Genomic DNA, 26,935 nt, shown 5'->3' on the forward strand with positions numbered 1-26,935 from the left:
GATGTATCTGCTGCTGGAAGATGTATCAGTTGCTGGAAGATGTATCTGCTGCTGGAAGATGTATCAATTACTGGAAGATGTATTGAAAGACTCTGAAAGGAGCCCCTTGCTCAGGCCTCGGGACAATAGAGGACACCCAAGAACTCAAAATAGACCTAGCTTGATGTAAACCACATGAGGCTTTATTCGGGGAAAGCCAGAGCTCTGTGGACGATCATATCCCACGCAGGGGTAGAGGAGTCGACCTCAAGGGGAAAGAGGTCCCAGTTTTTATAGGCCCTCAGGGGGGAAAGGAGAAGGGGGAGAGTAGGGGATTTCCAGATCTAAACAATGTCTATTCTCAAGAAATGGGTATGGGAGGGGTACAAGGAAAGAGTCTGGTGCAGGTGTAGCAACTTAGGATTGGCCGGGTTGTGGTTGCTGGGGAGATTTTCTGACTCTTTCTCAGCAACCAATATCACAAACACCTGGCAATGGGCTTCATCAGTGGGCACACACATGGGTTCAAGGAACATTCAAAACATTGGAAGACACACGGGTTCAAAGAGTGGCCAGAACATTGTGCGCCTCTATTTTTCTAAATCAGTGAAGCTAGTTCTGCTAACAGTGACATCTATCTTGCCAATTTTAGGGCTTCTGTGACCTTTTGCATTCTGTCAGGATCTTTCAGTATCTGCTGCTGGAAGATGTATCTGCTGCTGGAAGATGTATCAGTTCCTTACAGATGTATCTGCTGCTGGTGTTCCTGTTCATACCCATCTACAGGTCTCTTTATTATCTTCTCTGTCCCTCTCCTACTCCAAACATCCTCTTTGGCTCTATCAGGGCCAGGTCTCTCCTTGCTGCATAAGCATGACTTGTTTGTTCTTCAGAGGTTACCTTGCCTGAATATTGTAACCAGCTCCCCCAGGAAAGATACGACCCATCTCATTGCTAACAGTTTTCCCTTCTGAATTCCCATGAGCATGTCTGTTCTGCCCATGGCTCAGCTGTATCTGTGAGTAAGGAAGAGAGTTAGTTAATACTTAGTTGAACTCAGGCTCTTGGGTGAGACTCTATGGGGCTTGTGTCTTCTGGGGCAAAGTCAAGAAGCAGCCCCACATGTCAGTGTTCACACATGCTGCTATGAGTGTGCTGAGAAAGCCTATTCATCAGTCTAGTGTAGACTGACAGCACCTCCTCTCCTGCCTCCTCACTTGGAAAATGTCACTGAGCTAGCTTTGTGGGGAAAGCAGGAGCTGGGAATTTCCTAGGTCTGTGCCACTTTGTGCGGTGGAATGGGGCCTGGCTCTTTTCTGATGATGGAAATAAGGACATGTTGCTGTCTTGGATTACCCACTTCTGGGTCTTGTTACTATGGAAGAAAGGTTCTTTCTCAGCTGCAAGTGAGTAGCTCAAAAGAGAAAGCCATGTCCAACAGAAGCCCACAAAGGAGGAAGGACAGGACACTTAGGACTTAATATGGAGGTGTCAAATGCGCTGTGGAAGACAGGTGATGAAATTGCTTCACATCAATTCTGGTTTCTGTTTTAAAACATTTGATTTGTTGCTATGAAAACAAATATATGGAAAGAATGCAGGTCGGTGACACGAAAGGCATTTCTTCTTCCTAACTTTAGATGCTGTTTCCCTCTACCCTTTGACAAGTCGCTGGCCAGCAGAGGAGACAGTTGTGGAAGGGCAGCAAATGCTCTTTCTGGAGAAGTGGCCTCAGCCCAAGCTCACAAGGTGTGTGGGGGTGGGTCAGGTGCAATTTTAAACTAATTGATGAATTGCTGTGTGGAGTCTATTCATTAAGACACGCTCTTGGTACTGATGAAACCCTAAACTACAGGGACCAGGAGGAGGCTTAGAGACGCTGGCCAAGGGGACATCTTCATGGTTCTGTGTGACTCACCAGACTGTCTTCTGGGGACTGGGGACAGCACAGTCTTGGTAGCAGGGAGACTCTCACTGTGACTGCCTGTCTATTTAAAGCTCATGAGGAAACCGAAAGAGGAAACAATTGTCCCATAGGATAGTCTTCTGTAATGTCACTGCTACAGACCCTTCTACATGGGACTCATTAAAGGTCTGGCTCTGAGGACCAAAATGGGGCAATGGGGTCTGAGATGGAGTAGAAGTGCAGGAACAGCGTGGCCCTTCTAAGTCCCTCCCTTGGTAAAGAGAAGGTTTAACGTACATTGATGTATTAGGTCTATATTTTGCTGTGAGAAAAGATAGCCCATACAAATCAGAGACCTTTTAAAGCAGGTGGACTGTGGGTTAGACACTCCTAGGTTCCAAACTGGCCTCAGAGCACACAGCAGAGGGACAACTGCAGTCCCAGGTGAGCTCCCTAAGGGCCCTCTCCCCACCCTGAGGGAGGTGACTTCCTTATAGTCCCTGCCAGGATGGGAGCCCATTCCACCCTGGTACTCCTAGCAATGCCATCCTTTCTGAGACCAAATGTTTCTCTTTTCTCATACAAACCCATAGACAGTCAATTGCTGTGCTTCCTCTACTGATCCCAGCTCTCAGATGGGCAGGCCCATCTCACTATCAACTCTGGAGTAGGCGAGTGGGCAGAGGAAGCAGTGAGATGGGCTCGTGTGTGTGTGTGTGTTTGTGTGTATGTGTATCAGTGTGTGTGTGTGAGAGAGAGACAGAGACAGAGACACAGAGAGAGATAGAGACAGACAGAGAGAGAAAGAGGTAGACAGACAGACAGAGAGCTGAGAGTACTGAGCACCTATCTCAGTGTGTCTTTAGAAATTCTTGAGACTGATTCTCCCTCTGTTACTTACTGGCCAGTCTGTGTTGGAGACCAGCAGTTGGCATGGTGGGAAATAGGATGGGATGAGTGGGCCATTCTTTACTTCAGCCCAATCTTCTCTCTCCCCCTCCCTCCCTCCCTCCCTCCCTCTCCCTTCCATCCCTCCTCTCTCTCTCTCTCTCTCTCTCTCTCTCTCTCTCTCTCTCTCTCTCTCTCTCTCTCTCTCTCTCTCCTCTCTCTCTCTCTCTTCTTTCTCTTAACGCAGACCAGGTCTCTCTATAATGTAACTTTAGCTGTCCTAGAACTCTGTATGTAGATTCAGGCTGTAGATCAGGCTGTATCTTTGTGTGTTGGGATTAAAGGTATATGCCACCGTGCCTGGCTTCTGCTTTTTTTTAAAGGGATTATTAATTTTATGTGTATAAGTATTGGTCTGCATGTATGTAGGTGTGCCACATGAGTGCAGTACCTCTGAAAGACAGAAGAGGGAGTCATTGGAGAAACTGACAGTTGTGAGATGCTGTGTGAGTGCTGGGAACCAAATGGGGTTGTCTGCAAGAGCAGCCAGTGCTCTGAGTCACTGAGCCATCTCTCCAGCCTGTTTTCTTTTTTTGTTTTAAATATTGTCTGTGATTGTTGAAGAGCTCTTAGTGACTGTCAGCAGCCCAGGACTTCTCAGAAGCAGTCACATTCCCCACGGGTCCCCACAGGTGTGCCTTCAGACAGTGGACATCCTCCCAAGGTTACCCTTAAAGTCATGTTTGCTCTCCCAGCATTCCTGTTGCTCAGGAATGCAGTAGCTCAGTTGGCACAGAATCTGGGCTGGGGCCAGGGCAGCCTTCTCTCTGTGTGTTTTCAGGTGGCAGCTGGCAGGCCCTGTTTCTTGTGGGCTGTTGCTCCCTGGGACTCTCTATAGGGCACCTAACACTGGCAGGTAGCCTCCCTCCTAATAACGAGTGGGCAATAAGTTGATAGAGACCAACTCAGGGGCCTCTTTTATCACCAGACCTTAGATGTCACCTGTAGGTTGAAGTTGGAACCCTTGGGGACCCCTAAGGAGGTTGCCTCTCATCTCTCTCCTTTATTTCTATTATGTATTTGTTTGTTTGTTTGTTTGTTTATTTATTTATTTATTTATTTATTTATTTATTTATTTGAGATAGGGTTTTTCTGGGTAGCCTTGTCTGTTTTGGAACTCACTCTGTCGACCAGGCTAGCCTCAAACTCAGAGATTCAGCTATTGGTGCCTCCTCTTGGGATCAAAGCCACGCTCCACCACTGCCTGGTGCCTTATTCTTATATACAGAAGCATGCCAAGCTTTTTCATGTGGCTATTTAGATATATCTTAGTCTTGAGTCTATATGTACCTATGTCTGTGTATCACACATTCTGCATACTGCATTCCATACCCCAAAATTGCTTGACTGCATCTCTCGCGATTGATATTCAGTTCTTATGTCAAAGAATGCTCTAGTGAGTGTTTGCCAGTCATGTCTGTGTGGCTGAGGGAGAAAGCTCTGATGTCAGTCTAGTCTCCTTCCTTCCTCCCTCTGACCTCTAACTGACTTGCACCCTGGCTCATCTCATAGCTTCTTAACAAGTACCAGCAAGGCCAAGCCAGTTGTCTCTCCTCCCCTCTCCTCTCCTCCTCTCCCCTCCCTTCTCCCTCCCCTCTCCCTCTCCTCCCCTCCCCTCTCCCTCTCTTCCCCTCTACTCCCCTCCCCTCCCTCCCCTCCCCTCTCCTCCCACTGATCATCTTGCTTCTATCTTATGCTTCTTGTTCTTCCCCAGGTGGCCCTGCTTGCAGCCTAAGCTCCATAACTCCCCTTACCAACTTCAGGCAACCTGTATGAACATTCCAGGTCAGACTGGGCATCTCTCTTCCAGGTCCCACAGTGAGCTGAGCAGGGTTCCATTCAGAACTTGGAGGCTACCTCAGGACTATCTGCCATGTCTGTCTTTCTGGGCCTGGGAGATCTCCACTAGCAGGTATCAGCTGAAACTCCGAATGGAAGCCTTGTATAAACCTGGCCTTAGATGCCATGCTCTGATAGCTAGTGCAGGAATAATGGATCAACCACACCTTGACAATGAACACCATTGTTAACAGAGTTGCCTTTCAAGGCTGGAGACAAACATAGGGAACAGTCAGTTCTAAGTACTTGTGCAGTGTAATTGCATCTCTGGACTGTGGCTCTCTGACCTCCATTCCTTTTCCATGCAGCTCTGAGCACGTTAGAATTTTCTTCCTCCTTTGGTCCTCTGACATTGATTTCTGCTCAGCCCCAAGACCTGAAGGGGCCTTCATCTCCATGCTGAGTTACAGTGCCTAATGTTGGCCTTCCTCACTCCAAGGAAGTGACAAGCCATGCTCACAGTGGCTGCTGGTGGTAAGGAAAAGCATTTATCTCCCTGTAGGTAGTCTGTGCCCACTGGGGAGACACATTGGTGGCAACTTTTCTTCTACCCAAATTATAAGAATCAGCACAGTGAGGCTCAGTGGGCCAGGTATGGATGGAGTTCCATTGGAAGAGATTTGTGATTGATCCTCTGTGGTTGCATAATATTAGTTGTTAGTTTGACAGGATCTAGAGTAGCGATTCTCTTCTCAGCCTTCCTAACACTACGACCCCTTAATATAGTTCCTTGTGCTGTGGTGACTCCGAACCACAACGTTATTTGTTGCTGATTCAAACCTTTATGTTTTTATTGTTACAAATCAGATTGTAAATATCTGATATGTAACCCCACCCCAACCCCAAAGGGGTTGAGACCCACAAGTTGAGACCCACTGATCTAGAATCACCATAGAGCTATGCCTCAGGGTATGTCTTCAGGGGATTATCTGTTAGGTTAATTGAAATGGGAAGAGCAACCCACCTTAAATATGGACAGCAGTGTCCCCCCGCCCCTCCGCTAGATTTCCAGAGAGCATAAACAGGAGAAAGCCAGCTGAGTCCCAGTATTCATCTCTCTGTGCTCCCTGCTGCCATGATAGACTGCATCCTTTTAAACCATCTGCCATAGAAATCCTTTCTCCCATGAGTTGCTTTTGGAAGATATTTGGTCACAGACACCAGAGAAGAAATCAGCACACCCTGCCAGCTCTGGGTGCAGTACTCAGCTTCTCTAAGCTGAGGAACTATCTCTAAGAGATCTGCCCTAGGGAATTTCAGAAGGGGCTCAGTGAAGGACTGAGTGTGTAATTGCTTGGAGTCTCCATTAGAGTGAGGGATCCACTCCCAAGTATCATTCCTCAAGACTTTGCTCTACCCCTTCAGAGACCACATCCCCATACACTATAGTTTCATATTACAGCTGACCTCCCAATGTCCACTTCCACAGTGGAGCCTGAACTCCTGACAAGAGCCAACATTGTAGCACGGCTATGGCCCCTGAGCACAGTGTCTGTTGAATGGACTGACTCTCTTCACTGCTGACCTCCTACCCAAGCTCCCTGCCACAGTTAACCCTCACTGTGCATCTCTTCCGTGCCAGCACCATTCCAGGCTTAACAAAATCCATCCTAGTTAGTATCCAACTGGCCACAGTGAAGAAAGTGCTGCCCAGCCTCTCTTTACCCCCATAACCACTGATCTTTGCTAGTTATCTTGGCTACATCTGTCATCAACTAAAATTCAAACTTGTTGGCTATGTCTGTACACCAGTAGATTATACAACTGCAAACACAGATGAGAGAGTTAGGGTGTGGTTGGTCCCTGCTTGCTCTTTATCTACTGCATCCCAGCCTGCACATTTGTGGTTTTGAAGTAGACTGCCCCATCCTGGCTTAAACAAACACCCTCCAAGATGGCCAGGACATCTGGGAAGACTAGGGGCGGGGCGGTGTCATCCATATGGCTATGGAGAAGAACTGGTCCCTGCAGGATAAAGGCTTTCTATGTGTAGCCTTTTGGGTGAGGAGCACCCACACTACTGCAAACACCTCCCACTTATGTTCTCTAAGGAAGCTCAATAAACTCATTGGATTTACAGAATGAAGTTCAGTAAATCTTGTTTCCGTTTGACATTAGACCTTAGGGGGAACTGTACCATTTTGTCTCCCCAGAGGAGGCATTTTAGTACTGCATGTGTTTAGTTAGTCTCACTTCACAAAGGAAGGAGCAGAGATTTGGAAAGTTGTGTGACTTGTGGGCTCACACATAGGTCACACGTGTCCTAGTTGTGGGTGAGAAGAGCAGCTGAGGTACAAAATGTCCTTAAACTCCAAACTCCCCTATCACATGGCCACCTGCTCCCGTGGAAGCTTGCTCCAGGCCTCTTATCTGGTGCCTAAAGCCTGAGAGGTGCTGAGTGGACTTTTGGAGCCAGCCCTGGCTCTGGAACCAGAGGATCAGGTTTGGCTAGTTCGTTCTGACCAGATTAAACCTGGTCTCCCTAGAAACTGCTTGTCTTTCAGCCTGAAACTCTCCTTAAATTTTCATGTCTTTTGCTTCAGACACTTAGTTTGTCTAAAATTTCCACAAAATAGGAGATCATTACCTACGGAGACAAACCCTGTATCCACCATAGGGCTACCCTGTAAGGCAGGTGCCCAGCCCACAGGGAGCAATGCCAGGTGATTTTGGTGCTGGGAAAGGCTTCTGGCCAGGGTGATGGGTCTGGACTTTGGGTCTATTCTCAGTGTCGATTGCTCAAAAAAACAATTGTCAAGAGCCTGAAGTCTTGCCAGATCTAAAGATGGAGAAACTAGCCCCAACCGGAGCAAGGCAGATTTATCAGTTCTCAACCTGAGGGTTATGACCTTTTTGGAACCCCTATATCTCCAAAAATATTTATATTAGAATTCATAATAGCAGCAAAATTGCAGTGATGAAGTAGCAAGTTAAATAATAATTTTTTGGCTGGAGGTCACCACAACATGAGGAACTGTATTAAAGGGTCGCAGGCATTAGGAAGGTTGAGAATCATTGTTTTAAGTGGACATAGAAGGAGATGCTAAGGAGGACTCCAGTTTCTAGCATGGAGTGGCCCTGAAATTCAGGACCAAGACAATGATAGGTTTCCTTCATGCCAAGCTAGTTGGAGAAAGCAATATGTAGAGTGGAAAGGGCCAGATTTACAAACCTCAGCTGAGGTCAGAAGAATGGCCTGGTCACAGACTCATGGGCCTACAGATTTCTTTACATTTTTGATTTTAATGTTTTTACATGTGTATGCATATGCACTGTGCATGTGTATTTCCATATGTATGGGCACATGTGCATGTGTGGGCAGCTCAAGGTAGACATTGGGTGTCTCCCTACCCCACTCTCCACTGTATTTATTGAGGCCAGGTCTCCTGAACTGTAGCTTGCTGATTCCAGGTAAGCTAGCCAGGCAGCTGGCCCTGAGGATGTCCCCTCTGTCTTTCAGATGTTGGGATTACAGGTAACTGCCATACCTGCCCAGCTATTACATGGTTCTGGAGATCTACATTCCGGTCTTCATGCCTACACAGTGCATGTTTTAAGCACTAAGCCATTGTCTCCCCACAGCCTTGTTTAAAAAAATAAAATAAAAGTTTTGATGTTTGAGTAATGACAGACCCAAGGGAAGCTGCAGCTGGGTCCATGCATCTGTCCTCAGGTTCAGCCCCTGGTCCTGTCCTGCACAGCTACAGTGACATTGAAGGCAGCGATGAGGACACTGCTACCATCCACACAGCTTTGTTATTATCATGATTGTGTGCACGAACAGGCACATGCATGCTGTGTGCATGGTATCTGATGCAGTTTCAGAGCATGTGTAGATCTGTGTTGTCACTGTCACTGATGGCTCTTCCAATGGTTAGAAAATTGCAGAGAAAATTCTGTGGAGAGGTGACTCTATGGTCTCCTAATAATGAACCTTCCTGCCCCATCCTCGGCTCTGCACCCTTCCTTCCTGCCCCATCCTCCTCTCTGTACCCTTTGTCCTGCGGCTTTCTGCTCAGGCTCACTTCTGAGTACCCTCCCCCTGTGGTCCATCCTGTGGTAAATAATCAGCTTAGAAATCACAATGGACTAGTTTCTAAGCTGCATTTACCAGAAAAGTCTACATGTCTTGAAGGCTTTGCTGGGCCTTGTGTTAATTTTAGCTTGAATCAAAGAAAATACAGTTTCATGATTTGTCAATTACATTTAACAGCTACAACTGACGCTGGAGTGACCCCTAAGTCCATGTCATGAGATTAAAGCATAGCTCTGTACACAAGTGACACCATTGGGGGTGCTTCTGTTTTTTGGCTAAATTCTACACTTTGAGGGGTCTTTCCTTACTGAGACAGTCTCTGAGAAACCTAGTAAGTGAACTCCCACAGAAACAAGGGGGAGGGAAACACCCTATCTTTTTGTTATCAATTTTCTGCTCCACATATTTTTGGTCACTCAGTAGCATATAAATTCTTCCATCCATGAACTCTGATGTTGGAGATCTGTAAACAGAAGCCCCAGACTCACCCAGTGGAAAAACAGTTCTGTAGACTGCAGAAGCAGCAATTGAGTAGTGCTCCACTGGCATTTAAGCCTTGTTAGTCTTTTCCAGGGCCTTCCAATAGGAACAATTCAGTCAACTTCAATGGCTCCCAGAAAAAAGAAGTCTAGTGTGGAGAAGCTGGGGTCAAGGGGACCCTGAGATGAAGCTGACAAGGCTTCCCACACTCTTTGGAAGGGGACAGAGGCAAGCAGTGGTGACAGTATCTAGGGGCTCTGGGTCAGGCAACACAGGGTTTGAGTCCTGAATCTGTCCCTTGTCAGTTACTGGACCTAGAACAAGCTACTTAGGCCTCTTCATTCATTCTATGAGACAGGGTGTACTTGGGGAGGCAAACATGGCCGCAAATTTGAGATTCTTCTGCCTTAGCTCCTCTAGTGCTGGGATTGGAAGGTTGAACCATCATGACCTGACCACTTAAACTTTTGGAGATTGGTGGTTTTAATACCTAGTGGGAAACAGGACTAGTGATTAGGCCAGCATGGCCATTAAAAATATGTGAACCACGAGGAACATAATAGAGCCTCCAAATGGAAGGCATATATAGTTCTTACTGACTGGTAGGTAATAAGACTAAGCAGGAGAGGTATGGGGGACAGGGAAGGCTACACAAATGAGACAAAAAGACAACGTTTCACAGGGTCAGTAGGAGTTCTCCATTCAAAGGATAAAGGACAATCAAGATGCAGGAACCGTGTGTAAAAAGGCATTTTAGTAAGAATGGTCCCACTGTGCTGAGTGCATTTCATTGAGTTTGGCCTGGTCTAAGCTTAAAGTGGATGAGGTGTGGCTGGAGAGAAGCTCACCCACAGCCACAGAAATGCAAAAGCACATTCTGCAAGGCTCACCAAGAATTTGTCCCTTTTGGGTGGTGCTTCCTTCAGGTGCTGAATGGCCCTGGCTTCCTGACAGGAAGTTCATCTTTAGATTTGAAAATGGACTGTGGGATTGTAAACTTAGGGATGTGTTGGTAGTGTCCCTTAGGCTATGAAAGCTGATTAGCACCTTCACTTCCAACAAGACATCCTGTGGGCGTTCTGGGGTCCCATGGAGAAGGCTAGCTCAGGGTTTGGCCACAAGACAGCTTCTTCCTTGAATAAATTCTTCCTTTTCTTTTTAAAGGTGTATCTAAATTTATTTCACAGGCATTGGTGTTTTGCTTGTATATATGTCTGTGTGAGGGTGCCAGATCACCTGGAACAGGAGGTACAGACAGTCTTGAGCTGATATGTGGGTGCTAGGGAATTGAACTCAGGGCCTCTGGAAGTGCCACCAGTGCTCTTAACCACCAAGTCCTAATAAGTACTTACTATAATAATTGTCAGATTTTGTTTTTGAGACGGGGTCTCACTATGGAACCCTGGCTGGCCTCAAACTCAGTATGTAGCTAGGAATGGCCTTGGACTCCTGATGTGATTGACAGGTCCCCAGACTGCTGGGAATGTAAGCACAGCTGGAGGCCAGAGGACAACTTATGGGAGTCGGTTCTTCCCTTTCACCACGTAGGTCTAGGAGATCAGACTTGTTCTCTGCTCTTGGATTTTTGAGCTGAGGTCTCGCTATGGAGTCCAGGTTGTCCTAGAACTCATGACTTTCCTGCCTCAGCCGCCCCATTTCTGTGCTCTTATTTCTGCCCCTCACTGTACTCTCACATCTTGTGTGTCTTTGGGTTCTCCATTTGAGAAGACTACCAAGGCTGGAGAGATGGCTCAGTTGTTAAGAGCACTGACTGCTCTACCAAAGGTCCTGAGTTCAAATCCCAGCAACCACATAGTGGCAGAGAGAGAGAGAGAGAGAGAGAGAGAGAGAGAGAGAGAGAGAGAGAGAGAGAGAGAGAGAGAGAGAGAGAGAGAGAGAAGTCTTCATAACTGGACAGAAACATTCATCAATTCTCTTATTCCCCATTATTTGAATAAGTGATCCTGAACTTGCTGGATGACATTATCCTGAGGGACTGTTTCTGTCCAATATCTAAAACACCTTCTAGCCAACAGCACCTTTCTCCTTGAGGTGAGGTGGGAGCAAAGACATTGTCTGGCCAATCTCAGAGTCTCCAGTGCTCACCCAGGACAGGTGCTCAGTGGGTGCTTCCTGAACATCTTCAGATGGTCTGGGGCTAAGTCTACAGGTTCTGTGGCTTTAAGCAGGAGGGCCAATGGCCTTGTTGTGTGTGGATCCCACTGAGTGGTAAAAAGGCTGGCATGGAATACTCTCTGACTAAATTCTCTGCTGTTCCATACATTCAAGTACTTTCCCCATGTCTACCACTTACCTGCTTCATCCCCACACTCACTGGAGAGTGAACCATGAGCAGGGTGCTTGGGGCAACACAGGAAACTCACAGACCTTGGTTTATTTGATCATTTTAATATGCCAGGTCAATGGAAAGGAAGGACAGAGCACACAGGAATACCTGTGTTTGCAGGACAGAGGGCAGATGTCCACAGCCTTGGGCATGCATGTATCTCCTGTGTAATTAGACAAATGACTATATAAATACCACAGCACAGCCAGACTTGGGGGTGGGGAGAATCACAGGCCACAGGGGACCATGCTTTAACAGCAGTCAGAGGCTTTAAATACAGGGGCTGAACCTTCTCACTTTATACAAAATGTATATATTAAAAGTAAGGATACCACGGTATATACATGAAAGCAGCTTTGGTCAGAGAAAATGAACAAGGGAGGTGGAGCCATGCACAGGAAGGGCTTGCCTGTCTACTCTCCATCTTCTTCATCCTCACAAAGTCACCTGGGATCATAGAATAAATCTGCTGGTCTCCTTAAGATACTGAAAAGTCCTGTCTGGTGTCCTTAAGGGTCTCCAGGCCCTCTGTGGGCAGGGAAGGAGCCCTACAGCCCAGAACACTTGAAACCTTGGAAGGAACCAGCCTGGACTGGATGGGGAGGGACATCTATTGGATCAGATAGAGGAGGGAGCTGCATTCAGCCAGACCAGGTGAGTGTGTTATGCTGCCTGGACCCAGGTCCCTAGAGAGGAGGAGAATTCACGGAGAAATCCACTTTTGCAAGCAAAGCTGAAGATGGCAGGTCAAGCCTGTGTTTCTCACAACTGTGTAAAAGCCCTTTCCCCTCAGAACTGGCTAGCACTGCTGGGATCACACTGCAGCAACCAGACAATGGATGGGTCCCTCTTGGCACCTTTGTTGAATTCTTCCAGGGTCATTTTGCCTGAGGAATGGAAGAGGGAGACTTAGGATTAGCCAGTTCTCTGGTTAAAGTCTGGAACCCTCTGGAAAATGGAAAATGTTCAGACTCTTCTCTCTCTCTCCCTGTCTCTCTACCTCCCTCCCTCTCTCCCTCCTTTCCTCCCTTTTGTTTTGTTTATTGAAACAGGGTTCCTCTATGTAACAGCCTGGCTGTTCTAGAACTCACTTTTTAGACCAGGTCAGCCTTGAACTCACAGAGTGCCTCCTGTCTCCTATGAGCCCCGATTAAAGACATGTGCCACCATGCCTGACCAGAGGGTATTTTCTTAACTAATGATTGATGGAGCAGAGCCCAGCCCAGTATAGGTGGTACAACCCTGGGCTAGTGATCCTGAATTCTATAAGAAAGAAGGCTGAGCAAGCCATGGGAAGCAAGCCAGGAAGTAGCAACCCTTTCATGGTCTCTGTATCAGCTCCTGCCTCCAGGTCCCTGCCCTGTTTGAGTCCCGCCCTCACTGCTTTTGATGATGAACTGTTATGTGGAAACTGTGAGTGAATAAACCGTTTCCTCCCCAAGTTGCTTGTGGCCATGGTGTGTCATCAGAGCAATGGAAACCCTAACTCAGACAACAGGGATGAAGCCTACAGCTCAGAGGTTCTACTGACAATGCCCATGGTTATAGAGCCCTAGGAAGGGTGCAGGATGCAGGCTAGGTGTACCTGGCCCTGAGTTCTAGTCTCCCTCCCTCAATCAGAGCTGAATCAAGTGGGCTGGAAAAGGGCAGGCCTGCATAGGGAAGAGGGTATATCCCAAACACCTCTGTGCCATCAACAATTTCACAGGCTCATTTACTTCTCTCTCCCAACCCCCACCCCCTCTCCCAATCCCCTCCTCCATCCCCACCTGCTCACTCCTGCCATGTTTCCTACCATCTTTCTTTGTGTCCATCTGTCTGAAGACCTTGTCTGTTCGCTTCTCGGGCATGGACTCGTCCCCGGGCATCCTCATAGGGCACCATCTTGTAGATGGCCTGCAAAGGGGCATCTGTGATTGTGCTCTGGAGGATGGAGGGTGGGTTATGGTTCTCGCTCTGCTAACCAAGGAGCATGGACAGGGCAGAGTCAGGACCCTTCTCTCATCACAACAAGTCTCACAGACATGGTGCTGGGCAAAGGGAGCCAGGAAAGTTTAAGTGACGTTCAAGAGCACAGGATACAGTTGGGGTGTAGAAGAGTGGAGGGCTCCTTGGTTCAGATTAGAGGGGAGGTTGTGGGTCAAAGCGTCTGTCTGAAAGGAAGATCTTTGGTGGGGAGCTGGGAAATCCTGGAGGGAAGGTCAAAGGGGAAATATATTGAGCCCTGCCCACCCATGGGTCCTGAATCTGCAGATCCAACAAACTCCAGGTGGGAAATGGTCTAGAAAATGAAACTGGAGATACACAGACAGTTTCTTGTTATTTCCCAAATAATACAAATTATTATTAACATCTATAGCCATTGTCTTAGGACTGTATATAACTACTTATTTTATGGATGTATGTAATTATTTATTTGGCAGAGATGATCTCACGTGGAATTCAGAGGACAACTTGTGGAAGCTGGTCCTCTTTTCCTACCATGTGGGTCTTAGGGATCGAACCCAGGCTGCCAGGCTTGGTAGCAAGTACCTTTACCCACAGAGTCAGCCCACTGGACCAAATACAGAGATGGTTTAGAGCATGGAGCAGGAAGGATGCAGGGTGCACATAAGCATCGCTCCTGTGAAGAACTGACTGCTGACTCATCCATTACTGTGTCGTTCTGATTTCTATAGGAAGCCCTACAGACAGCTAATGTGTGTGTATGCTATACATGTGAGTGCAGATGAACACCCACCCATGCAGAGGCCAAACAGGAATACAGGTGTTCACAATATTCCCTATTCTCTCTCACTGAACCCGGCCGGGGCTTACCATTTTAGCTAGGGTGCCTGCTCAGCAAGCTTCTGGGACTCACTTGTCCCCTAGTTCTAGGGATTCGGGCATGCTCAGCCACTCCTGACTTTTCTGTGGGTGTTGGGATCAGAACTCATGTCCGCATGCTGGGTATCAAGTGTTCTTCCCCACGGAGCCATTTACCCAGTTCTTGCTTTGACAATTCTTAATCACCTATCTGAGCCTCAGATCTCATTAGAGGGTTTTGTTTTGTTTTGTTTTGTTTCAAAAAAAGACCCGTTTTATAGAATTGTGTGAATAAACGTGATGGATGAGCTCAGCTGGGGCCTGATGTCCAGCAAGCAATCGATAGATGCTTGGCTTTTATCGTTACTCACTGCAAAGACAGGCAGTCCTTTAGTACACCAGGTAGCAAGTGGGCAGAGGAATGACCTGGTGTATGGGGCCGGGGATGGGGGTCCTGGATCCCTGCACTCCTCATGCTCCAGGCCCTGTCAAGTGCAGGTACCTGCACTAAATCCAGCATTTCACTGCAGCTGATGTAGCCATTGCTGTCTAGGTCGGACATGCTGAAGGCCCACTTGACCTTCTGTTCCAGCTTGTCCTGACACTGGGAAGTCGATGGTGCTGTCGCTGTTGGTGTCAAAGGTGTGGAAGACATGTTCAGCGAACTTGGAGGTGTCTCTGTAGGGGAAGAAGTTGGCCTAGATCTTGAAATTGTCCATGGTCAGGTGGCCAGTGGGACAGTCATTGAGGAAGTGTTGTACCACTCCTGAAGCTCATGGTCGGTGAACTCCCTGTGTTTCTGCAGGTCCTGCAGTACCTCAGGACACAGCTTGCTGTTCTGCTTGCCCATGGCATCTGGCAGTGGAGAAAAAACCTGCAAGGCCAAGACACAGGTGAGCTGTGGGTACCTGAAACCCCAAGTCTGGCTTCCTATCACACCCTACCACCATCCTGGCTAAGCAATATCCTCTGTATGTCCAGTGCCATCCATTACAGCAGTGGTTCTCAGCCTTCCTAAAGCTGCAACCCCTTAAAACAGTTCCTCATGTTGTGGTGAATTCCCAGCTATAAAGTCATTTTCATTGCTACTTCGTAAGTGTAATTTTGCTTTGGTTATGAATCATAATGTAAATATGTGATATGCAGGAGGGTCTTAGGTGACTCCCTGTGAAAGGGTCATTCGATCCTCAAAGGGGTTATGATAACACAGGTTGAGATCTTCTGGGACAGAAGAACTCTAGACCATAATAGTGCAAGCTCTGACTTTTAGCATTTCCAGGATGGCTCTCCTCAGGAGGTACAAAATGGTTCTATATAACATGGCAAAACCCAGAACACTCTAGGAAAGAAAGAAAGAATATCTTTTTATGGCTAAATACAGTTTACTTGGAGCATGCATGCAGAATCGTGGTATAAAGGGACAGGGAGAGACAACCTAAAATCAGTGGATGAAGCTTTGTCAAATGTCCTGTAAGGGTTAAACAAGAGTCAGGATCGAGACAAACCCCTCAGCTCATCAGCTTGGGGCAAAGGGGTCTCATGGACCCAATGCTGACTCTTCGCTTTGAACAGCTAGTTCTTTTTCTTGTGGGGGACTCAGTGTGTGTTTGTTTCCTTGTCACAGATACATTTGCTGATGTTGCATAGTAAATAAATCTTGCCTGTGTAGGTGGATGCTAGTGGTTCACATTCTTAGCTAACACAGCTAGGGTAAATTTAGAACTAGGTTGACACCCATCTTGAGTGGACTCAGTGATGATACCAGAGAACAGGAACATGGCTTTGGCCCTTCAAAGTTCAACTTCATTAATCAGCAACCCTAACTTTATGAATGACATTTTAAAACCCCATTCTTACCCAGATTTCTGGGTTAATCTGGGTAAGTAGGGTTTCATGGGGACCCAGGTATTAAAGCTTTGAATCATGTTGACAGGGGGCTTCTAGATACCCCAAGACCTCCCTGTCCCCCTCCATACAATACTGGGAGAAGTTACCAGCACATGCCATGCTGTTTTAACCCTAGAAGAGACATCTGGGAACCTTATGGGAGTCCCCACTCTCTATTATGCCTATGAGATATTGTTCTGCCAGGGAGATCTAGAATTGCATCAATTTTCGGTAAATGTCAATGTGAATGTTACCAGCTGAAACAGCCCCCTTGGAAATTCAGGACTGTGCTTCATTGTCCAGCACACCCCACTGCAGTCTCCCACAAGGCCCAAGTGTGAGATCCTGCGGTGATTGGCCACTGGACATTAATGCTCGTTCACTTCCCTACCTCAATTTTGGTTTCTTTCTTTCACAGTATCACACCTGCAATAGCTCTGTTATTTTTGAAATGTGTAGAAGAACTAGTGTGGGTGAGTCTCTTCTACCCAAGTCCCAAAGGAAACTACTCTGAACTGCTCAGAGGCTTATGAATTCTAAGCATTAGGTGCTAGGTCCTGTTAAGGAAGATGAGACATGCACTCAGTATTACCTGCTATCGCCCCTGTCTTCTTCACTTCTTTTCCAGGCTGTTAACGTTCTAAGTACATATTTTATTTACTTATCTAGATGACTAGGAGATATTTAAAGTTCCTTGTCCAACACAGACATATGGCAGCTTGATATTGCCTTTCAAAGCACACATTTACTTATCTAAACACGTTCTCCCCTGTAGAAACAACCAACTCAATTGTCCACAGCATCTTGATCAGAAATAACCATCAACTGAGCTAGCCTGGTGCCACACATCTGTAACTCCAGAACCAGAGGGTGGGGGCAGGATTATCTTGGAGTTCAAGGTCATCTAAGACTATATAGCAATTCAGGACTAGCCTGGGCTACACTAGACCCTGTCTCCAAAAAAATTATATTAAAAGAAAGAGAACAAGCAGGCAAGTAGTGGTGCATGCCTTTAACTCTAACACTCATTGACAGAAGCAGACAGATAGGAATTCAAGGAAGGCTAGCCTGGGCTACAGAGCAAGTTCTAGGATAGTCAGGACTACACAAAGACCCCCTCCCCTCTCTCTCACACACACACACACAAACACACACACACACATGGGGTGGAGAAGGGAGAGAGAGAGAGATCTACCAATGGAAGAAGATCTTGCACAAGGGCACGTGATGGCAGGTGCCATCTTTGAGAAAAGGTCAGATGGCTTTGTCTGTGGAGGCCTCCTCTGGAAGAACTTACAGAAAATGGTAAAGTTGAGTGAAGAAGGGAATTGGCTGGATGGTCAGGGACCTTGGAGGCCCTTTTGTCGTGTTTTCCTTTGTAATTTTATTTGTTTATTTGTTTTCTGAGATAGGGTCTCATGTAGCTCAGGCTGGCTTCAAACTTACTATGTAGCTGAGGACGACCTGTACCCTTACCTTCCTGCCTCCCCTGTCTAGCAGTCACAGCTGTGATCCACCGGGCTTGGATCATTTACAGTTTTAAGATATTGAAATGTGGAGGCAGAGGCAGGCAGATTTCTGAGTTCAAGGCCAGCCTGGTCTACAAAATGAGTTCCAGGACAGCCAGGGCTACACAGAGAAACCCTGTCTTGAACCGCCCCCCCCCCCCAAAAAAGATGTTGAAATGTGTCCACGTGTTCATTTCCTTTTTTCTCCTTCAATGCTTTAATAATATGTACTTATATAGTATGTTACAAATGTTTTTCTTGTTATATAATACATTGAGTGTGTGCCTGGTACTTGCTGAGGCCTGAATAGTATGTCAGATCCCTGGAACTGGAGTTACAGAAGTTGTGAGCCATCATGTGGGTGTAGGGAACAAGACTGAACTGAGGTCCTCTGCAAGAACAGCAAGAGCCCTCTCTCTAGGATCCCAGTCCCCTTAGCTTTTATTTTCTACTCAAAGAAGAAGCATCCCCAAATCACAGTGGCCCAGCCTCTATCTCTTGACTGGTGGCATGTCTAAGAATCTCTGAGTTGATAGAACACTTTAGGCTAAGCCCTGTCTGGGAGGGGCTTCAGGAACAAGAAATAGAGACAGAGCCTTGGTGCTGGCACACAGCTCCAATCCCAGCAGTCAGAGGCAGCCAGATAACTTTGAGCTCCATGCCAGTCTGGTCTACACAGAGAGAAGCCTGTCTTGAAAACAAACAAAAAAAAATTCAAAGAAGGCAGAACTAAGGTCCTGGAGGACCTGCATAGAGGGGCGCAGGCCCTCTCAAATCCCCCGGTGATGGCTGACTGCCAGATCCTCTGTTTTCTTGTTACACTCACTTCCTATCTCACAGCCTTGCTTCTACCAAGGTTTACTGTCCTCTTTCCTTATCACCTACAGCCTGGGCTTCAGCCTCGAGTCAACCAACCTCTCCCTGCCTCACTGGACATTGAGCTTGACAGGGTGGCCAGTGCTGGCCAGAAGTACCACAAGAAGCTAGCTACATCCAGCTCTGAACAGAAGCCCACAATACCAACTTCTGCATCCACAGAGTCTGCCCTAAGAGGACAAATGCGACTGCTGGTGGCTGAGGTGTACCACAGGCCTAGGATAAGCATACAGATGAAGAGCTAGCTGCTCTCCATGGAGCCCACTACCCAGGGCTCTAATCCACATCCCAACACAGAGTAAGAGCATATCATGAATCTTTGGGAAGGGATAGAAATGCCCTAGTTTTATTGTAGGTAATTCATTTTGGAAACTCAATTAATAAGACACTCGTAAAATTGAAGCCACACTGGAACACGGAAGTGGAGGTAAGAATAGGACAACCAACTGTGGGAGGGTAGTACACCTAGTGATGGTTGGTCCAAAGAATCCCTTAGTGAAGCAGGACAAGGCATGCAAAAAGAGATGTCTGGGGACAATCCAGGAATATTGATGGGGAAGGAAGGGAGGAAGGAAGGAAGGAAGGAGGAAGGAAGCAATGAAGAAGGAAGAAGAAGGGAGGGAGGGAGAAATGAAGGAAGGAAGCAAGAAAGAAGGGAGAGAGGGAGGGAGGGAGAAAGGAAGGAAGGAAGAAGGGAGGGAGGGAGGAAGAAAGGAAGGAAGAAGAAGAGAGAGGGGAGGGAGGGAGAGAGGAAGGGAGGGAGGGAGGAAGGAAGGAAGGAAGGAAGGAAGAGGGGAAAGGAGGGCAGGGGAAGGAGAAGGGAACAGGAGTACCTAGAGGAAGGGACAATGAGCTGAGTCCAGGAAAGTGGCTGCTTGGATGTCTCTGTCAGTGGCAGGCCCTCGGGAGGCCTTCAGGCAGGAGATGCATCTGTGTGAGACAAGGTGGATGGGGGGCCCCAGAAAACAGGGCAGAGTTTGGGGTGGTAGGAGGTGGAAGGTAGAGAAGCCAGGTTGGACCAAGCTGTGGGGTGTGTGTGTGGTCCCCTGATCAAACAATAATATTGGAGAGAGAAGACCTAGACCTGGTGAAGCCATGTAGCTACAAGGTCTCACCAAAGAACCATTAACAGAGGGAGACTTATAACGTGTGTCTGGACTGGGGTCTTCTAAGAAACTTCACCCATCAGACACATCTTGCTAACCAGAAAACTGACCATCAGAGAACTGCAGAACCTCTCCTAAGTGAGCCAGGACCTGACTCCAGGATACCTGGCTATGGGATTGTGCTGGTATGACAGTCCCAGAGAGGGCCATGTGGAAACAGCTGCATTGCCACCATAGCCAGCCCTGTGCTTGTGGCTCCTCTTCATGATCAACAGCCCTGCTCCCCACAGCCTTGCCACAGACCCTTGGTTTCCAGCTCATGCATGCAGCATCCACTCACCTCATTGAACACACATCACTGCTGTGTCTGTGATTTATCATCTAACAGATGCTACTAGAATGCCAAACTCCTGGTACCTGCTCTGCAGATATCTGCCGGGAGAAGGCTGCAGTGCAGACAGCCTTGGAGGTGTTGGAGGAGAGGATTCGTTTCCCTTATTTCCCATTCCCTTCCCAATGGCTTGAAGATCTGCTCCTTACCCCTCTGTCATTCATTAAGCAACTGAGCCAGCCTTAGTGATGTTTAGCTGTCTGGGGGAAAAAAACCTGACCAAAAAAAGGAATGCTTATACAGTTACAGAAAAATCACTGTGTGCTCCCCTGAAGAAATACCTACCCAGCCCTGGCCATGAAACTAACCCAGGCTTCATTGATCAGACAGCCCTACTTTCATCTTTTTAGGGGGTGGGGAATGAGGGTCCCTGGATCACACAGCCACCTCCCACTTGTTTAAAGCACTTCACATTCTAGCAGGGATTAGATCTGACAGACAACAGCCTTGGAGATCAGGACATGTGATTTCACAGTAATGGGAATTGGGGGAGGGAGCTAACAGCTCCTACCCCTTCTCCCAGGGTCTGTTATGCTCTTATTGTCCTTAGCACACTGAATTGTAAATTAAGGAAAGAGCAAACAAGTAGCTGGGAAGGTCTGTGGAAATATTTAACCCGAGCTTGGTACTGCAAGTAAAAAGCTTTGCTAACAGGACAGTTGTGCTGTCACTGGGAAAGGCCCTTGGGAGCTCCAATGTCCCATTAACCACAGCTCAGTGCTGGCTACGAACATGCATGGTACAGTTCATCCCACCACGCAGCAATCTCATCAGTCAGACTGCCAAACCTCAAGGACTGCTAGACATCGACCCTGGAGGGAAGGTGGTGGGAGACGTGGGTACCAAATCCCTAGGAAGTCCTGGACTCAGGAGAGACTGGGTGCATCCTCTGTGAATTTGAACTTCAGCAGACCATCTGCACTTGGATGGTGAAGAGCCTGTTCCATGTCAGGTGGAACAGAAGGTGGCAGGGGGAAATCAGCCTCAACTGTGCTCTTTGTTATGGTGACCTGCAGAATATTGTTCCTCGTCTTCCTTGTCCTCATCCTCGTCCTCCCCCTCGTCCTCCTCCATCCTGCTGTAGGTGAAACTCAAACAGCCTTAGGGTCCACTTGAGTGCAGCCCTCTGCAAAATGGCCATCAGCTGCAGGAGATGCACCTGGAGCCACACAAGCTGCACTGAGTCTGCACGGACACTAGAGGGCGCAGGCTGGCAGATTCCCTAGCCCTCAGCACACACCCCTTTCAATTTCTAAACTAGGCAAGAAAGCATAGTAGGTCTAAACCAGAGCTTCTCAATGGGTGGGTCCCAACTCCTTGGGGATTGCAGGACTCTTCATAGGGGTTGCCTAAAACTATCAGAAAGCACATATCTATATTACGATTTGTAACGATAACAGAACTTACAGTTATGAAGTAGCAAAAAAATAATATTTTGGTTGGGGTGACCATGACATGAGGAACTGTATTAAAGGGTCACAGCATTAGAAGTTTGAGAACCACTAGTCCAAACTAAGTAAAACCTTAGGTTAAAATACACAGTTATTGGGCCCGTTTGGAATACAATGGGTTAAATCTAACAGGCTGTGGACATTGTTCACCCCGTTTCTCTTTCCTCTTTCCATGTGGTTGTAGAAAAATCTCATATTATATATGAATGTTATCATATTTCTTGGACAGCGCTGGGCAGTACCAAGGACTCTGGAGCTGATACCACCACACAGGGATCCTATTTACAGCAGTTAGCATCCTATGGCATCCGATGATCACTTTACTCACTGATACCGGGAGTGGGAGATAATGTGTTGCCATCCCACAGGCCTCCTCAGGTCCACAGACCTATCCTGCAGGGCTACCTTGGACCTCTCTGGAGAAGCCAGCTATAAGGTACCAGAAGCCTGAGTCCAGCCAGGGAGGCAGAAGGCTACAGTGAGAGAGGTACCCTCCTCTTCTGAGTGGGACAACAGCCAACCACCCAGTGAGATCTATGGGAGGGAGTGTTACTGCAACCTCAGCCTGCCATCTGAACCATAGATCCCATGTCATGGTACTAGTCACTGCAAAACCATCCTGACTCCCAAGCCACATTCCAGGAGCTCACACTTCCAATTCATCAGAGCCTCAATGACTGTTTAAAAAAAAAAAAGGTATCAGAGCCATTGAAATGACTCCCTGGGTAAAGGCACTAGGCACCAAGCCTGATGACTTGAGTTTAACCTGGGACCATCTATGAGAACTTTTTTTCTTTTGAAGTGGGAAGTCCCACTTATAATCCAGGGTTTCTGAGGTGGGAAGACCAACCTGTAATCTAGATCCTTTGAGGTGGGAAGGTCTACCTTTAATCTGGCTACGCCTTCCCATGGCAGCCTATAGAAAGAACATGGAAAAGGAAGCTTTTGCTCTTTGCCTGCTTACCCTTGCTCTCACTGGCAAGCTCATTCCTTCACTGGCTTTCTATGTCTTCGGGATTCCAGTGTCTACTGAAGACCAGCCGAGGTGCTCATCTTCATGAACTGAAAAACTACTGGATTCCTGGACCAATAGACAGCCATTGTTGGACTAACTAGACCACACCCTGGAAAAAACACTCTAATAAATCCCCCTTTTATATCTCTGTATAGGTTCGCTATCTGTTCAGGTCTCCTAATTCACCTTCCTAGAAAACAGTTCAGCTGTTTTGTAAGAAACAAAACATAGCACACTGTGGGTACTAAAGGGGGGCAAGGGAAGGAGGGGGAAGGGAGGATAGCCCACGTCCGGCCAGAGTTCCTCCTATGCTCTGGGCAGGCAGACTCAGGAGGGCTGCCAGATGCTTTCCACTTGGAACCGGGTGGGCATCTAAGCCACTGACCCCACTCGAAGGGGTGGTAGTGGTGGTGGTGGTGGTGGTGGTGGAAAAGGGAAAGCCCCTGACCTGGGTACACAGGACTACACCCTGTAGTACTGGGGTAATGGGAGTGAGGGCTGAGAGAGAGAGGTTCCCACGCAGTCCAGAGTAAGCGCAGCAGGCCTAGATGAACAGAGATATTCTATGGTTTTATAGCTTTATTATCAAAATTCAGAGAGAATTAGAAAAGGTGGAAAGAGAGAGAGACCAGCCATGGCCAAGAGGAGAGAATGGGGAAAAGAAGAGAGAGAAGAAAGTCTAGAGTAAGAGGGAATGAGTAAGAGGTGAGAGAGAGGAGAGGAGAGGAGAGGAGAGGAAAGGAGAGGAGAGGAGAGGCAAGGGGAGAAAAAGAAGAGAGAGAGGAGAGGAGAGTGGAGAGTAAGTATAAGGGAAGTAAGAAAGAGAGCAAGAGAATGGGGAGGGGCCAAATAGCACCTCTTATGGTATGCTGTTATCTTTACTGTTGCTAGGTAACTGGGGAGGAGTTTAACCTGAAGGTCAGAAGCTTGGGGCATTGCCTACGTGACTAAAGCCATGCTTCTCTTGTGGGGGCTGTGGGGGCAGTAACTTTGAAAGGAGCCAGAGTTCCAGGAGACATGAGAGAACTTCCATTCCATGTAGGTGAATTATCACCACTGGGTCCCGGGGTTACACCTCAGCTTGACTGGAGACCAGACTGTCTGTGTATAGCCCAATGTCCAACAGCACACAGGCTGGTAAGATGGCTAAGTGGGTAATGGTGCTTGATAACCTAAGGCTAAACCCCAGGATCAATGTAGCAAAACTGACTCCTTCAATTTGTCTTCTTACCTCCACATTCACACACTCCACATATGAAAGAAGTAAATGAATAAAATTTTAAAACAAACAATTGAGCTGAGCATACAATTGCTGTGAGGTCCAACCATCGTGCTCCCAGGCAGTTATCCCAGAGACTGGAAACTCGTGTTCACAGATACACCTTTTTGTAAGTGTTCACAATGATTGTGTGTAATGGCCATAAGTGCTGTCCAGATATCCTTCAATAGTGACTTGGTAATTCAGCTGCCATGCACTGGTGCTGTGGAATGCAGATTAGCCATAAAGAGTCCCTAGGGAATTCTATGGAGTGAAAAAAATATCCCAAAAAGGAAGACAGGAAGAGAGAGAGAAAGAGAGAGAGAGAGAGAGAGAGAGAGAGAGAGAGAGAGAGAGAGAGAGAGAGAGAGAGAGAGGTATATGATTATTAAAAAGCAATGGGAGGCTGCTGAGGGGGTTGGAACCATCTGGAGAAATTTTTTGGAGTCGGGGGTTGAGACAGAGTTTCTCTGTATAGCTCTGGCTATCCTGGAACTCACTCTGAAGACCAGGCTGGCCTCCAACTCAGAAATCCACCTGCCTCTGCCTCCCAAGTTCTGGGATTCAAGGTGTGCACCACTACTGCCTGGCTTATTTGAATTTTTACAAGTGTTATTTGTTTGTTTGTTTGTTTGTTTGTTTCCAGGATTGGGTGTATATAGCCCAAAGTGGACCCAAACTTCATGCTTGCTGTTCAGAGGATGACGATGACCTTAAATTTATGATCCTCCTGCCTCCACCTCTGAGTTCTGGGACTATAGATGTGTGCAACCATGCCTAGTTACATAGTAGCACTGAGTACCCTACCCAGAGTGTCATGAAAGTTAGGCAAGCCCTTGACCAACTTTGCTACATGCCAGCTCAAATATGATTGATTTTAATAGCTACAAGGGAGATTTTGCTTTAAAAATAAACCTCTTCATATTAGTAGCAGTTGCTTAAGCCTTGCTAAGCTGGAGCCTGAAGTACTTTCTTGGGCTGCTGAGGGATGGTGAGAAGGCAGAAACTACTATTGCAAATGAGGACTTCTAAATTTCTACCCAACAACTTCCATCTCCACCTGGGTTGGTGACACATGGTTTCTGAGAGTCAGCCTCAAAAGCCACAAGGATGCCTGTACCTCAGGAACAATAGGCACAGGTTCTTGTTCTTTGCCCTCACCTCTTTCTGAAATCCCTGGCTGCTGGAAGATGTATCAGTTGCTGGAAGATGTATCAGTTGCTGGAAGATGTATCGGTTGCTGGAAGATGTATCTGAGCTGGAAGATGTATCAGTTGCTGGAAGATGTATCAGTTGCTGGAAGATGTATCTGAGCTGGAAGATGTATCAGTTGCTGGAAGATTTATCTGCTGCTGGAAGATGTATCAGTTGCTAGAAGATGTATCTGCTTCTAGTGTTCCTGTTCATAGCCATCTACAGGTCTCTTTATTACCTTCTCTGTCCCTCTCTTACTTAAAACATCCTCTTTCATTCTATCAGGGCCAGGTCTCTCCTTGCTGCATAAGCATGACATGTTTGTTCTTCAGAGGTTGCCTTGCCTGAATATTGTAACTATCTCCCCCGAGAAGGATAGGACCCATCTCATTGCTAACAGTTTTCGCTTCTGAATTCCCATGAGCATGTCTGTTCTGCCCATGACTCAGCTGTATCTGTGAGTAAGTAAGAGAGTTAGTCCTCTCCTGCCTCCTCACTTGTAAAATGTCACTGAGCTAGCTTTGTGGGGAAAGCAGGAGCTGGGAATTTCCTAGGTCTGTGCCACTTTGTGCGGTTGAAGGGGTCCTGAATCTTTTCTGATGATGGCAATAAGGACATGTTGCTGTCTTGGATTACCCACTTCTGAGTCTTGTTACTATGGAAGAAATGTTCTTTCTCAGCTGCAAGTGAGTAGCTCAAAAGATAAAACCGTGTCCAACAGAGGCCCCAAAAGAAGGAAGGAAGGACACTCAGGACTTAATATGGAGGCACCAATTGCGCTGTGGAAGACAGGTGATGAAATTGCTTCACATCAATTCTGGTTTCTGTTTTAAAACATTTGATTTGTTGCTATGAAAACAAATATATGGAAAGAATGCAGTTCGGTGACACGAAAGGCATTTCTTCTTCCTAACTTTAGATGCTGTTTCCCTCTACCCTTTGACAAGTCAATGGCCAGCAGAGGAGACAGACCTGGGAGGGCAGCGAATGCTCTTTCTGGAATAGTGGCCTCAGCCCAAGCTCACAAGGTGTGTGTGTGGAGGGTCAGGTGCAATTTTAAACCAAATAATGAACTGCTGTAGGGAGTCTACTCATTAAAACACACTCTTTGTACTGATGAAACCCTAGGCTACAGGGTACAGGAGGAGGCATGGAGACACTGGACAAGGGAACAGTCTTCATGGTTCTGTGTGACTCACCAGGCTGTCTTCTGGAGACAGGGGGACAACACTGTCTTGGTGGCAGGGAGAGTCTCACTGTGACTGGCCGTCTATTTAAAGCTCATGAGGAAAACGAAAGAGGAAACAATTGTCCCATAGGATAGTCTTCTGTAATGTCACTGCTACAGACCCTTCTACATGGGACTCATTAAAGGTCTGGCGCTGAGGACCAAAATGGGGCAAGGGTGTCTGAGATGGAGTAGAAGTGCAGGAACAGCGTGGCCCTTCTAAGTCCCTCCCTTGTTAAAGAGAAGGTTTAACTTACATTGATGTATTAGGTCTGTATTTTGCTGTAAGAAAAGATATCCCATACAAATCAGAGACATTTTAAAGCAGGTGAACTGTGGGTTAGACTCTCCTAGGTTCCAAACTGGCCTCTCTCCCTCTCCCTCTCCCTCTCCCTCTCCCTCTCCCTCTCCCTCTCCCTCTCCCTCTCCCTCTCCCTCTCCCTCTCCCTCTCCCTCTCCCTCTCCCTCTCCCTCTCCCTCTCCCTCTCCCTCTCCCTCTCCCTCTCCCTCTCCCTCTCCCTCTCCCTCTCCCTCTCCCTCTCCCTCCCTCTCCCTCTCCCTCTCCCTCTCCCTCTCCCTCTCCCTCTCCCTCTCCCTCTCCCTCTCCCTCTCTCTCTTTCTCTCTCAAAGCAGACCAGGTCTCTCTATTATGTAACTTTGGCTGTCCTAGAACTCACTATG

General features: G+C 47.3%; 1 pseudogene; it reads right to left on the reverse strand.

Annotated features, from left to right (window-relative positions):
- Nucleotides 1-11,583: 11,583 nt before the first annotated feature.
- On the reverse strand, nucleotides 11,584-25,073 carry Gm9293 (annotated as a pseudogene).
- Nucleotides 25,074-26,935: the final 1,862 nt, after the last annotated feature.

Source organism: Mus musculus, chromosome 12 (genome assembly GCF_000001635.26).
Source record: "Mus musculus strain C57BL/6J chromosome 12, GRCm38.p6 C57BL/6J".
Taxonomy (NCBI): Eukaryota; Metazoa; Chordata; class Mammalia; order Rodentia; family Muridae; genus Mus; species Mus musculus.